General features: G+C 32.5%; 1 long non-coding RNA gene across 2 annotated transcripts; it reads right to left on the bottom strand.

Moving 5' to 3' along the window:
• Positions 1–8,015: 8,015 nt before the first annotated feature.
• Positions 8,016–13,297, bottom strand: LOC128240900 (uncharacterized). 2 transcript variants are annotated; one of them, XR_008262339.1, is made up of 5 exons: positions 13,206–13,297; positions 12,367–12,488; positions 11,976–12,123; positions 11,640–11,734; positions 8,016–9,880 (listed from the first exon to the last, which is right to left on the bottom strand). It is a non-coding gene; the product is annotated as an uncharacterized LOC128240900 (long non-coding RNA). The 2 variants fall into 2 exon arrangements; XR_008262338.1 differs by having other exon boundaries at positions 12,379–12,488.
• Positions 13,298–13,597: the final 300 nt, after the last annotated feature.

Here is a 13,597-nt window from a genome sequence, read left to right as displayed (position 1 = left end):
TGTTGTGTTCCTTTTATGAACCCACTAGGGCATAAAGTCATAGTGGATGTCACATTATGTTCTATTTAGGAAAAGTACGTCTCATGCGTCTACTAGGACATCGGCCAGTGGGTGCTAGTACTATTTTGTGAATACGCGGACCACAATTAGTAGGTGGAGGTCACTAATTTGTATGTTCAGGCAACAGTAAAAGGAAACTAGAGTGTCGACCCCCATCAACTTTCAACATGGTATATGTGAAATTGTCGTGTGTAGAGCAGTAGAGCAACCGTGACCTTTCTAGAAAAAAGATTGTAAATCGTCTACGGAATTTTTAAACAAATCAGACCTTTGGGTTACATGGTTACAACCTTTGGGAAACTTGTACTTGTTATCAGATGGTTATATAGCATGTTTCCAAAAAGGTATTGTGTTTAATAAAACATTATTTGGCATATGGTTCATTACATTTTGTGTAATCCAATATATCTAAATTATAATATAATATATTTTATGTAGTTGCAATGTTCTGATGAGATGTTGATGGACACACTTATGGTATTAAAGGATGGAGAAGATAATCATTTTTACTGCCTAAAAAATAAATGAATATTAACCTCAGCCTAATAGGTTAGTAAAATTAGTATTTGCCATGCTAGAATATATATCAAATAATTAATAATGATTAAAATTTTATCATAAGTTATGGTGCTACAAGAAATACATATTTATTTGGATAATTTGGAACGATTTCAAACGTAGCACTCTTTTTTGAGGCGTATTGTAATAATATTAAGATTACTTTAATGCTCATATTGGCATACTTTACAAGTCGGTTGCAACATATCACTGTTTTTGCAGAAGTTTGTGTCAACTTGCTGAGATCTTCAGACATATAATGCTAGTTTCCAACTGACGCGTTTCTTTTGACCCAAATCGCATAGCAGTTAGATTTCTACACTTTTTCATAATCATTGACTTGTTTCCTCCTCGCCAGTATACTCGATAGTTTTTAATAACTTTATGACAATATATTTCCAATATTTTTATATTCCACATGTACTATATATCCCCATTATCCTCATATTCTTGTATTTTTCCAAACATAGTTCTTAAAACTCGAATGATATAGATCGCCTACAACACTTACTGTATAGTGGATGTTTACTATGTCCGTTTTATGAGAATTCTTTGCTGCCAGCCATGGCGTATATCCATTTATGTTCAGTTCAGTTCTGATTTGTAGTAGCATGTCTCGGGTTTGTTACTACTAGGGCAATAATCGGTAAGCCGATGTCAATATACTCATTTATACACCGTTAATCCTAAGTCGGGATATGGATTGACGGTATGTCGAACAAACAATTTATAGACAAAAAAGCAAGCGCGATTTATTAGTGACATAAAACATAAAGTCGTGAAAATGTGCAACACCTTAACACCGTTATAAATGTTAGTTAAGTGATAGTTCAGTATATAATTATGTCGAAACAGTGTTTAATTAATAACAAATAACTTTGATTATACTTGTTTTATTTGAAATTGATGTAAATCAAAATTTAAGCTCATGCATGCATTCATAATGTAAATCAAGTCCCTGTAAAAATATAACAAGGACATATAAATCCTGAAATGAACATAAAGCGATCTTTGCTTTCTTGTTACCGTCCTAGAATGCACTTAAACGCGACACTGAAGTCCTGAACAGGAAATAGTGGCCTTCGCCTACTGCCTGTCGCATAAGTAGGCTAATGATAGCGACGGGAGAGGACCGTAACTGATGTTGGCATAACTCGTGGCCCAATCCCTTTGCATGCTTGATTTTATAATGTCGGTCTAAATATTGTGTTAAAATTTGTATTGATATTGTCATTGTGAAATGTGTTCTCATGCAATAAAATATTATTAAATTAAAAAAAAATAATGATAGCGACATAATAGTTCTGAACTGAAAATAATAATCTCCGCTTACTGATTGTCACCATTAAAATAGGCATACATGTCCAAGCCATACACATAGTGACTTTAGCCGACCGGTCGTCACCCTAGTAGTCACTTATTAGAATTTGTTGTTTTTAATCAACTATTACGTATTTGACGAGATACAGAGGAAACGCGGTACCAATACCAGACAATTGAAGACAATTTACGCCGCCAAAACACGCTCAATATCAACTAAACTCGGCCAGTATCAACAAAACTAGGCCAATATGAGTTTCCATCGTTAGACAAAACTCGCCTAATATAGGATTTGAGAAATGGGTCATTTTCATTGGCTGTCGAAACCCGTCTATTATGAGAAATTTTCTAGTAATCATTTTTTAAAGCAGCCATTGTGTTTTCCGTTTTCTGACTGTTTTGAAAATTGTGTGCATCGCATTAACTTATTTTGAATACTTGAACCACTTTTTTACGGTTTGATATTACAGTTGTATTTAACCCGTTGGTAGATTTTACGAATATTTTGTGCACACCGACAAAATAGACGACGAAGATATAACATTTAACATTTGGCTAACGATTTACGAAATTAAGATAAAAAAAATGCTTTCTTATAATGTACAGAGCTTTTTCCATAAGCATTTGCAATGTCACTTTAATGTTGAATGTCAAAATCAGCATAGTCGATTCTAGAAAAGCAGACACCATGAATGAATAAGGGATAACTATGGCTTCAATGTGAATTGGTAAGTTATAAAAATGTTTTAACAAAAATGGTAAAAGTCAATTAATAAAACATTTATTAATTAGGTGATTTCATAATGGTCCAGTTATTTGTCCGCGGTCAGATGTATTTGCCTTCGCCCTTTTGGCCTCAGGCAAATACATCTAACCTCGGACAAATAACTAGGCCACTATGATAGCACCTAATTGATAATATTATATCAAAAATTGGGATTTTATATATACTATTCTATAACATTGTAACAAGGCATGCATACATTTGATTATTAATCAACTATTACTATTAGACAATTGCGGTAGCAATACCAGATAATTGAAGAAAATATATCCCAGAACTCATTCCATATAGACCAAACTCTGCCAATATCAATATAACTCGGCTAATATGAGTTTCCTCCGTTTTAATTGGCTACAAAACCCTTATATAAGATTTAAGAAATGGGCCATTTACATTGGCTGTCAACACTCGCATGACATGACAATCAGTAGAAGGAGGTCACTATATGTTCAGATAATGTACATAAGACATAATCTGTTCACTTCGTGTGTATTATGTCCCTAATATGTGTCTACTAGGGCAAACACTAGAAAGCAGAGGTCACTTGATGCTCCTTTCAAGACGCTATCGCTTTAATATTTATATCAGGGCGACAACCAGTAGGCGGAGATCAATATAGAGTCAGGTGATGTGCCAGTTTGTTCCTAATATGTGTTCTCTTGGACCACAAACAGTACTTTGTTGTCACACGATGTAACATTATAAGAGTCTCGAGTGTCCACTTTAGAAAATCATGAATTCTATACACAGAGATTGTTTATTATTGTTTAATGAACATTCTAACGATAGAGGAATATTTTGCCTACATAAAAATTAAATATTTACCGCTCCCCAACTTTAAACATCACATAAATAGCCTATGGTCATATCTCGTATGTTCCTAGTATGTGCTTATTGGGCGATGACACAGATGTGTACAGCTGAGTACCAGTTTGTCCCCATATGTTGACTAATTTGCCGCGTTGTCATGGCAAAGTACATTAATTGATCTGTTATTTAACATTATAAATAATATCGACTGTACGCTTTAGGCTGTCTTTTATTGTTATACACGGGTATTTTATCACTATATAGTAAACATTCTAACAATACAAATGAATAAATTGCATGTTTGAAATTGAAGTAGTTGCCCTTTCCCCGCGTTGAACCTGACACCTGCGACATTTATTTCTCATAACATATGAAGAGCAACAGTGACCTTTCAAGAAAATGACTTTATATAGTGTCCGAAATGTTTAACACAATCCGACCTTTGGGTAACATCGCACCAACCTTTGGGAGACATGAAATTATTTTACCACATGACAAAATTTTCTTTTGCCCGAAATTTACTGTGTTTGAAAAGAATACAGTTCTGCATACGGGTTTTTATATTTACTGCTATCGCATTTGTTATTATTAAAGGACATAGAAGTAAATTGCCTTTTTAATTGCCTACTCATGACATGAATATTTTACCTCTGCCTAAAAGTAAGTTTTGTTTAGGATCAGAAAATTTTACCGAAAAGTCACTGTGTTAAAAAAAGAATATAGTTTTGCATACGGGTTTTTACATTTAATGTTATCGCATTTGTTATTTTTTTTTGCTTTTTATTTACTTTTGGTTGTTATTGTTTTTGTGGGTTCATTATTCCTCTGAGGTGTAAACACATTTTAATATAAAAGGACATAGAAATAAATTGCCTTTTTAATTGCCTACGCATGACATTTATATATTATCTCTGCCTAACAGTAAAGTTTAGGGATCAGAAAATATATTGTCAGTAAGAGTAGTATGTGCCATGTTAGAATATGGCATATATACATTATTTTCAGTAAAATGTTATCATCAGTTATGGTGCTATAACATATATGTGTATATGATTATAATTTTAAACGTTTCTAAATGACTCTTTCATCTTTTAAGCACGCCGTAGATTTTAGATAACTGTTTTCGCTTAATAAGCAAAACATACCAGTCAGTTGCATACTATCACGGTCATCGCAGAAATCTCATATTTGGCGGGATTTGTCCGAGGGTTCAATAGTGATTTGATAATTATGATGATCGTAGAAAACCGGATCTTAAGAAAAACTGTTGTTTCGGTATGGTAAATTCTGTTCTGTTAATAAAGATTGATTTTATTAAGCCACAATTTCGTAGTGATAATGTATGTACCTTTTTTCTGTCTGTTTATGAAGTTTGGACGATCGGAATCCCGCCTAAGTACGAGCCTACAAGCGATATAAACGCACAGCAATGATTTGAACGTCAAATGTCAAAGACACAATACAAGTTAAATATCAAAATGAATACTGTAAATGGAACTTATTTTGACTGAACTTAGTCCGGGTTGAAACTTTACCATGTATATTAGTATTTTCAACAAAACGTAAGTACACAAAGAACTTCAACTGATCCTGAGCAAACATTGTCCTGGCTGTATTTATCATTCATAGTAGGATTTTCAAAACGGTTTCACAATTTATAAGGCGCCGTAGCACACACATCAGCCGGACCTTAAGGTAACACTGAGAGGTCAACAATTGAAATAGTTCTATTGAAACATTAATTAATTGAGTGCACAATAAATTGAGATGTTCGAGTTTGTTAAATTTTAAAGTTGATCGTTACCAAATTATATATCATACTAAATATAAATATTTTTCGTCTTACTGTTGAACTCCATGTAAGTCTGTGTTGCAATAACATGGAAAATAGTCTGACTGTGTCTGAAGCTTTTTTAGCGGGCTTGATATGTCGCCACTTGGCGTCTATTATTGCCGTTGTTGAGTTTATAAAGGTCTGCCCGCACTCTATAGAGGCTGCGTTATGGCTTGACTCCGTCACAGCCCAAGTGAGACTGAAACATATTTCTGAGACCGAGGGTTAATCCCATTTGTTTGTGGGAAATTTGCCAAATGAGTAACTGCGGGCTCTACTATAAATGAAATATTTGGTCCCACACATGTTTTTTTTTTCATTGGTCTTGACTTGTTGTAATTTAGAAATTGGATAGCATGCGTGTCTTAAAAATCTAAAAGCTAGTAACTCTGTAACTTTGATATTTTTAAAGGATGAGTAAGACAGTTCATTGGCAAGAGAGTGTTCTGAGATCAGGACGTTTCGTCCATTGTGTATACATATATAATAATGTGAACTGACCTCTTTGTTGTTGAATTCCCAGTTGCCTCACTACTATCTGAATTCTAAAACTTCTTCAATACCAAAGAATATGTTGACATTTTTTATTGATTTATTTTTCTGATTGTTTTTTCAAATGTTTATCTACATATTTATGTTGTTTTTGTTTGGTTTTTTGTTTGTTTTTGTTTTTCAAACGGCCCGCGTTCGATTGTTTTCCAATTAAGTATTCAAGAACGAGATAATTATTACCCATACTGGACTATCTAGACATAAACATGTCGCCCCTAGTCCAGTGTATGCTCTTTTTCACTGAATATAATTTATTTTCTATATTTGAATATTTGTTTTTGAATGAATTAGGTGTGGGTCAAAAACCTACAATGTACTTGGACCCGAAGCTTTATCAAAATAACACCATCAACTTGCATAGCATGTATCATTCTGGACTTCTATTAGTACAATGGTTGTGTACAAGCTTTAAATGAGAAGAATTGAAACATTGTTTATAACATATACAGTTTTTTCCGATATTTTCTTTCTTGATGCGTTCGTTCGTTTGACGTTATGTTTTTGTGGTGACATGTATTTAATAGTTTATGGTTAGACCGATATGTAAAATCATACTCTGAAATACCTCATCCTTTCATGTAAAAACGAAATCAGAAAAGAAAAAGAAAAGTTTTGTCACCACAACGTGGATAATACATCATCAAAATAATTGTAATAGTAAGTGTTTGTTTACCGGGCTCGGTAGGGTTAAAAGTTGATTAATATATCGTTCTTTATGCCATGCATAAGTCCATAAAGTCCTTTTCGTTTTATTTCATAATTTCAAACAGTAAAATATATGTGAAACACTGAATATTCTATAAGTTGTTCGATTTAGAAAAAATTGCATCTAGTACATTATATGAATTTATTATAAACTTAAGGACAATACACCTGCCAATGAATGAAACGGTTGTGTCTTAAATACAGAATCCTTCACGTTCTTACGTCAAGTTATGCGAAATCAAAGATTGAAGTAAATACATAAAAGTTGATGATATGCTTGTCACAAGATTTTCAGGACATTCGTACTTAAGGACCTATGCAAATTTATATGTCCCAAAAGTGCATTTTTTTTTAAATTTTCAATCGATAATCTCTGCTCAGTGCAGATTATGAATAAAATTCAAACAAATGTAAATATTCCGTAAAATTATGTTAGTGTTATTGCTTTGTTCTTCCCTCTATTATTTTGCAGGAAAAATGGCCTTTGTAATCTTCATGTAAATAACGATATGATCTTAAGCGATCCTTCCTGAAGAAGTAATAAAAATCAATGTATATTGCATGTCGCTTAAACGTATTTCATATGAAAGCTCTTTTCCATGTAATCTCAATAAGGATTTTGTTTAAACCTTGATAATTATAAAACAAACGTTTTTATTTCCGACTCAGTTATTTATTCAACGTATTGATTCAGATATATCATTGGTGTATAATTGAGGTAAAAGTCATGTTAAGAAACACGAAGATACCTGACATAAAAACAACTGTGCATTTACTGCTAGGATGTGTTTGCAAAGTGTTTGTTATGTGTTAATTTGTCTTTAAAACATGCAGTAAATGCCTTTTTAATAATATTACAGTTATACACCTCTTTGTCAGTCAAAATTAAACAAAATATTATGTCAAATAGTCAATAGGTTTTCTGAACTTGTGATCATTCTTTTTCCGTTATCGGGATTTCAATAAAAAAACATAATCGAATCAATTTCAATTTAAGCCTCATTATCCCGTTTAAAATTCCGCTTCTGTGACCTCATTCCTTTTGGGTTTTTTATACTCCAACGGTTGTCTCGACTTCTATCGTGTAACCATAACCTGGGTTTAAGTGAAAACATCAACCCCCACTTTATAACAATATAATCCCACAAATAGTAAAATAGTTGAAACTAAACTAGGCATCGTGCTACCAATGAACACATTCTTTATATGTGACCAGTCACGGGATTTTTGGCCCGAAACCACTTTTTGGGCGAAAATGAGATATGAGTAATTTCTGACTGTACTATTCTTTAGGATAAAAATACTGAAAAGAAAATTCAAAAATTCCTATTTTTAACGAAATTATGACAAAAACTAGAAGGGCACTTGGTTAAGAAACAGCTGGAAATTCGGTAAAGTTCAAGAATTTATTGAAACATTTGTATTCACAGATGCAATAAATATTCATCACTACAATATAAACATTTCCCACATTATAACGACAACAATATATTTTCAAAACCATTCTAAATTATTATTGAGAAAATAAATGAAAATTAATTGGTTACCATGGCAACCTTTATTGAAAAAGGCGTTTTGGGGTTAAATTTGCATTTAAATATACAATAAATGCCATATGAAGCATTCAATAATAATTGATCTGTTAATTGATATCCTCAAACCTTACTGTAAATGGTGTATGTATTTGACATAAAAAAATCCGAATAAATAAAAACTGTTCGCCAAGTACCGTAGTTTATTGGCAATTTTTCACAATAAATTGACATTAGGTTGGAACTTGCACCTAATACAAACCAATGTATATCTAGAAGTTAAAGTATGTTACCCCTGTAATTCACTATAATTTATCTTATTTGAATGGTATTTAAGAGTTTGTTTTTTATCCTGGTTACCATGGCAACAGGCCACAAACATGATTATAATCACACCAACTTTACCAATTTACCTCAAATGTGATTTTTTGTATAGTCATTCATTGCTCATAAACCATGAAATGGTAGTATAGATACTCTTAATTTAATAAACATAACAATCCTACACAATTTACACTATTGTAAAATTAGATCAGTTAATAAATGGGCACATTTACATTTTACAAAAATGAAAACAATTTATGTAACATACTAACTACTTAGCATGTACACGTCATTATGTAGTTTCAAGAGGTATGCAATTGGTCACATTAGTACATGACAAATTATATTTTCGATGCTTATTCATAGGTAAAAGTTAAAGCTGAAATTTTTTATAGGGTTCAGGAAGGTTTTAAAAATAAAGATATTTAAGAAAAACTGAAAGGTTGCTAAGGTACATTTTATCAGGCTGTGAAGTAACTAATATTGACAAACAATACTATTATAAATGTCTTCAGTTCAAGCATTTATAGGCTTCAACTGCCAGATTGTTTTAAGTTTGTATTAATAATAAACATATAGTGGTCTACATTATGGCAGAGGGGCTCTACCAACAAAAGACAGGGTGTAGCACCCTTCTATCAATCATTTGCTAAAACCACAGTTTTTCACTCAAAATCACTGGTAGCTTCATTTCACATGAACATGTTTCTATTGAATTAATAACTGTCAATAAAATATTGATGCACGTTTTCATCAGCTCAGTAACGGGCTCATTCTTAAATCTTATATTTAGTTTATAAAGATCACATATCAGTATATTAGTGTTTTCACTTATTTAAAGGATCAGAGCCTTTTTGCATTAAGTCCTTTTAGTTGGATGCGTTCAGGGTACTCTCCAAGGAAAAGCCATTATTGTGGGCTTGTCAATTTTAACTTCAATCTCACTGTCCTTGGCATGCTCTCTCATGAATGCACTCACTGGGTTGTTAGCTGAAGTTCTACTCGTTTCTATTTCTGTGCATTGGCTGTGTCTGATGTTACCCTTACGGCAGTAAATATAGTAGCCGCTGCAATTACTCCATTTTTTGATGCGAGCTATGCACTGCGTAAAGTGTTTGAAGTCGGACACTTTTCATTTACATGTTTTTCCAACTGGATCCTTGTGATGATCACCGTTGAAAGGGCTCTTAGTGTGATGTTACCGTTCAAAGTTCAGCGAATCTGTACCATCAAAGGTGGAGTAATTGCAATATGCATAGTAGCTACTGCAAGTGTTGTTGTGAGCTTTTTCTATGTCATCGGAGTTGATTATTTCGATTTTTCTTATAACAATTTTTTGTTTCAAGAATTATTGAGATTCTTTTTTGAGTTTGTTGCTCCGTTTATTTGCATTTCCATCGGCTGCATAATAATGTATGTGAAAATAACTTCTAGAAATATGAATCATGCAATACATCAAAGTACCCAGCAGTCCTTAACAAAACTATTTGTCGCTGCTAGTCTGGTTTTCTTTATAACAATGTTTCCAATTAGCTTCATGTGGCTGCTTGGGTCCTTTGTCCCAAATGTTATATTTGAAATGGACGCTACATTGTACGCGATATTATTTGAACTATGTTTAAGCTTAAAAATGCTTAATTCTGCAATGAACTTTTATGTGTATTTCTTATGTATTGCTACATTTAGAAAAGAAGTGAAGAGCCTGTTTAGGACCTGTTTAATTTGATTAACAAACTAAAGCATTTCTGTAGTAAAATTTCAACTTTTGTGGTTGTGTTATTAATCAAAATCGGTAGCATCGTCGAGCAGATGTCATTTTATACTAATCCATTGTAAGTTGGTGCCTTATCACAAACTAAACGAAATTAACTGTGGAATTTCAAAAAGTTTTGATGTTTATATTGAACATTTAATGCATGTATTTAGCAAGTATGTGTAGCATATATGTTTATTTAACATTTGTTTAATGGCAGAGGTAGACGGGTGTGATTAATTTTTCATAAAATGTGTACATGTTGAAAGAGAAATGTCAAGTGTAGATAATTGAAGGGGATTGCATAATTGTAGGTCATTGCATTATGTTTTTGCAATTTTATGATTGTGGGTAATTACATACGTGTAAATAATTGCATTGCAAAATTGCATGTAATTGTATAATTGTAGTTTATCCAAAGGAAACGATTTGAATAATAGCAATGCCACTTAAACATGATAAGCTTACATAATATATATAATGTTAGTTATGGTACCATGGAAAACACGCAAGTTTAGGCAACATCGTAAAAGTTAGTCATTTGGATTCTTTCATCGCCAAAAAACCCAAACATTTTTCAGTAAAATGGTTTAACGCTAATTAATAAGGGCATGGCCTATGCCCTAGTTGCCTATTGACTATGGTGACAATATATACTAAATTTATTATTTATTTAGATATGGTTTCAAAAAATCTTTTTAACCCACAAACCCCCAAAATATGGAATTTCCAGTGGTAACAAATATGGCACGAACACTCAGTTGCAATGAAGAACTAAGATGCACAAGCTCTATTTGAACATCTAATTACGGTTTTGGTGGAATTATATTTGTTATCCTCTTAAACAAGTAGTAAAGCTTTCATATAGTCGTGATAAAACAGAGTGAAGGGCTATATATAAATCGTGCAATATTCATATAATGTACATGCAAATTAGCATAAAATGATACAAAATTGCGTATTGCGTTTGTTGGTATTTCATAAGTATATCATTTACATTTCACCTTTTCTACAAATGCTGCAATCACGTTATCGCGTAATCAGACATTAAGTAGACAATCAGTGCCTTGTATGGCCTTTATCTCCAATGACTGTAGTTTCTAAATTAAACGTACTTGGTTTGAACAAAGTTGAATAATTGCTTGAATGTACGAAAAATATGTTTCTGTTAATTACACTTATAAGTAGTGCCAATTAGTAAACAATATAATCACATAATCTTGTATATATATTAGTACGGGCTGCAGCTGAAGTCACATCTGATCATAAATTGTTGGGTAGCTCCAGAAATATAGCAAACATGGATTCATTATTGATATATCGAATCATATTTTATTCAGTGTATCTGTTTTTAATTTTTATCGTTGTTTAAAACAAAACAAAAGCAACAACATTCTTACAACTTACCTTCCACAGACCAAATCTCACACATGACTGAACTTTATGTCACCTGCTTCCATTTAAGTAAATGCTGTGTCTCTCCCTTCAGAATACATCAGACCCTTAAACATAGAATTAAATACAATTTATTGAACTGATTGCCTTCAATCCATGACATTTAGAGAATAAAGAGAACAGATTTAAGCCCAACTATTTTTATAAGACTAATGCATATTTTGAGATTTCTGATTACTTGTATTGAAAAAATAATAAATGTTACATTGTTATGTTATTCTAATGTTCTCATGTGTCAATATGCAGTGCATAAGTGATGTATTTCAACACTGCTTTTGTCAATCATACCCAATGATTGCATTGTTTTTATTCCACCAAACACAGTCGTCAATGTGCAGGTATGCAGAGTCTTCTCTATATGGATGATGTTGAAAATGAGATACCACACCATTGGCCACATAACAGCTAAACCCTTATCACTGAGATATCTGTGAACCTGAAAACACACACTTTGAAATAGAAAAGATGTATATATATTTACACTTTCATTTTATGTTTAAGTAAGAACTTTGAATAAAGGTAATATAAAATATTTAAACAAGAGCGCCGCAGAGCAAATGTGAGCGCTTCTCTGTTTTTTCAGTGAATTTACAAAATATAAAGGTTTTCCATTTCTCCTGTAATAATTTAGTCAAATGGCAAAACTGTATTAACCACTCATTTAATAAATAAAATTAACCATATGATTTACAGAACACTTCCAAGCAGGGCACTCCTGCTGTGCCTAGTATAGGTAGAAGACCTGCTCGGCATAGTCAAAGCTGTAATGGATTGTTGTTCTATGTACAGCAGGTGCTTGACCTAAAATTCACATTTGATCATAATGTTCTAAAAATATGTATTTACAGAAATACAAATCTTTAACTGTTTATAGTTGGGGTGATGCCCCGGCAGATCAACATGTACACAATATTGCATGCCAAAGAATTTTCCTGTTAGTCTGAATGTCATGCATACTCAAAAAGCAGCTTGCAGCTACAGTCATTAATATTGGTCCTGGCTTTTAGAGTATTGTGCTCTTATTCTATATAAACATTTCCCCCATCTGCATTAGTCTTCATTATTTTCATAATCATCATGATCATCTTCATCATAACAGAAATTTATTTCAAAGTACCTGAACCTCATGAGATTGTATGTTATGCACATAAATCAACATTGCAAAAAAAAGTTCATCTACAACTTTAAATTCATCAACATAGCTAAAAAGACAGTTAAACTGCAACTAAAAATTAATTCGTAAAATCCATCAATAATTGTATTGATAGTTGGCCGAGGTAAGATGATGAAAAATTGATTATGTCCTTTTTCAGTCATCATAAGTATGCAAAAAGAGAATATCTGCTGGATTTTGATCTGTTGATATTTTCAATGTCAGACTGTCAAATTTCACTTCCGCTTTCTTTTCCTGCGATCAATTTCCATTCATTTGACCGAATTTAGAATATATTGCATTACATTAAAGATATACACATTTGTGAAATTATATGCTTAAACAATGAAACTAATTCTACTTACCAACAAATTCCTAATTTGATGTAAATGCCTTTGGTTCAGCTTGATCTACATCCTTAAATTTGGGTCAAAAAATAGCTCATGACAACTACGGGAGATAACACCAAAAGTAATAAACAATACGAAAGAAAGTGGTTAAAAAACACTATTTCTATGAACATTACATTGTAAAGAATATATTTGACTGAACAATCTAGGGTGACAAATTGTTTAATGGTTGTTTTTACGATAAAAACTTCATTACTTTCTTATTTTTTACGCTTTAACTTTGCGCACGTTTTTCTGGAAATCGAGGCTATCGGTTTCGGGCCAAAAGTCTCATGACGCGTCACATATCTGAACAATTAATATTTGCAGTCGGACTCCTCTGGGAGAGACATCGTAAAACGAATGAG

The sequence above is a fragment of the Mya arenaria genome, chromosome 7, assembly GCF_026914265.1.
Source record: "Mya arenaria isolate MELC-2E11 chromosome 7, ASM2691426v1".
In the NCBI taxonomy this organism is placed as follows: Eukaryota; Metazoa; Mollusca; class Bivalvia; order Myida; family Myidae; genus Mya; species Mya arenaria.
Note: the sequence above shows the minus strand (reverse complement) of the source record. Positions and strands in the feature narration are given on the sequence as shown.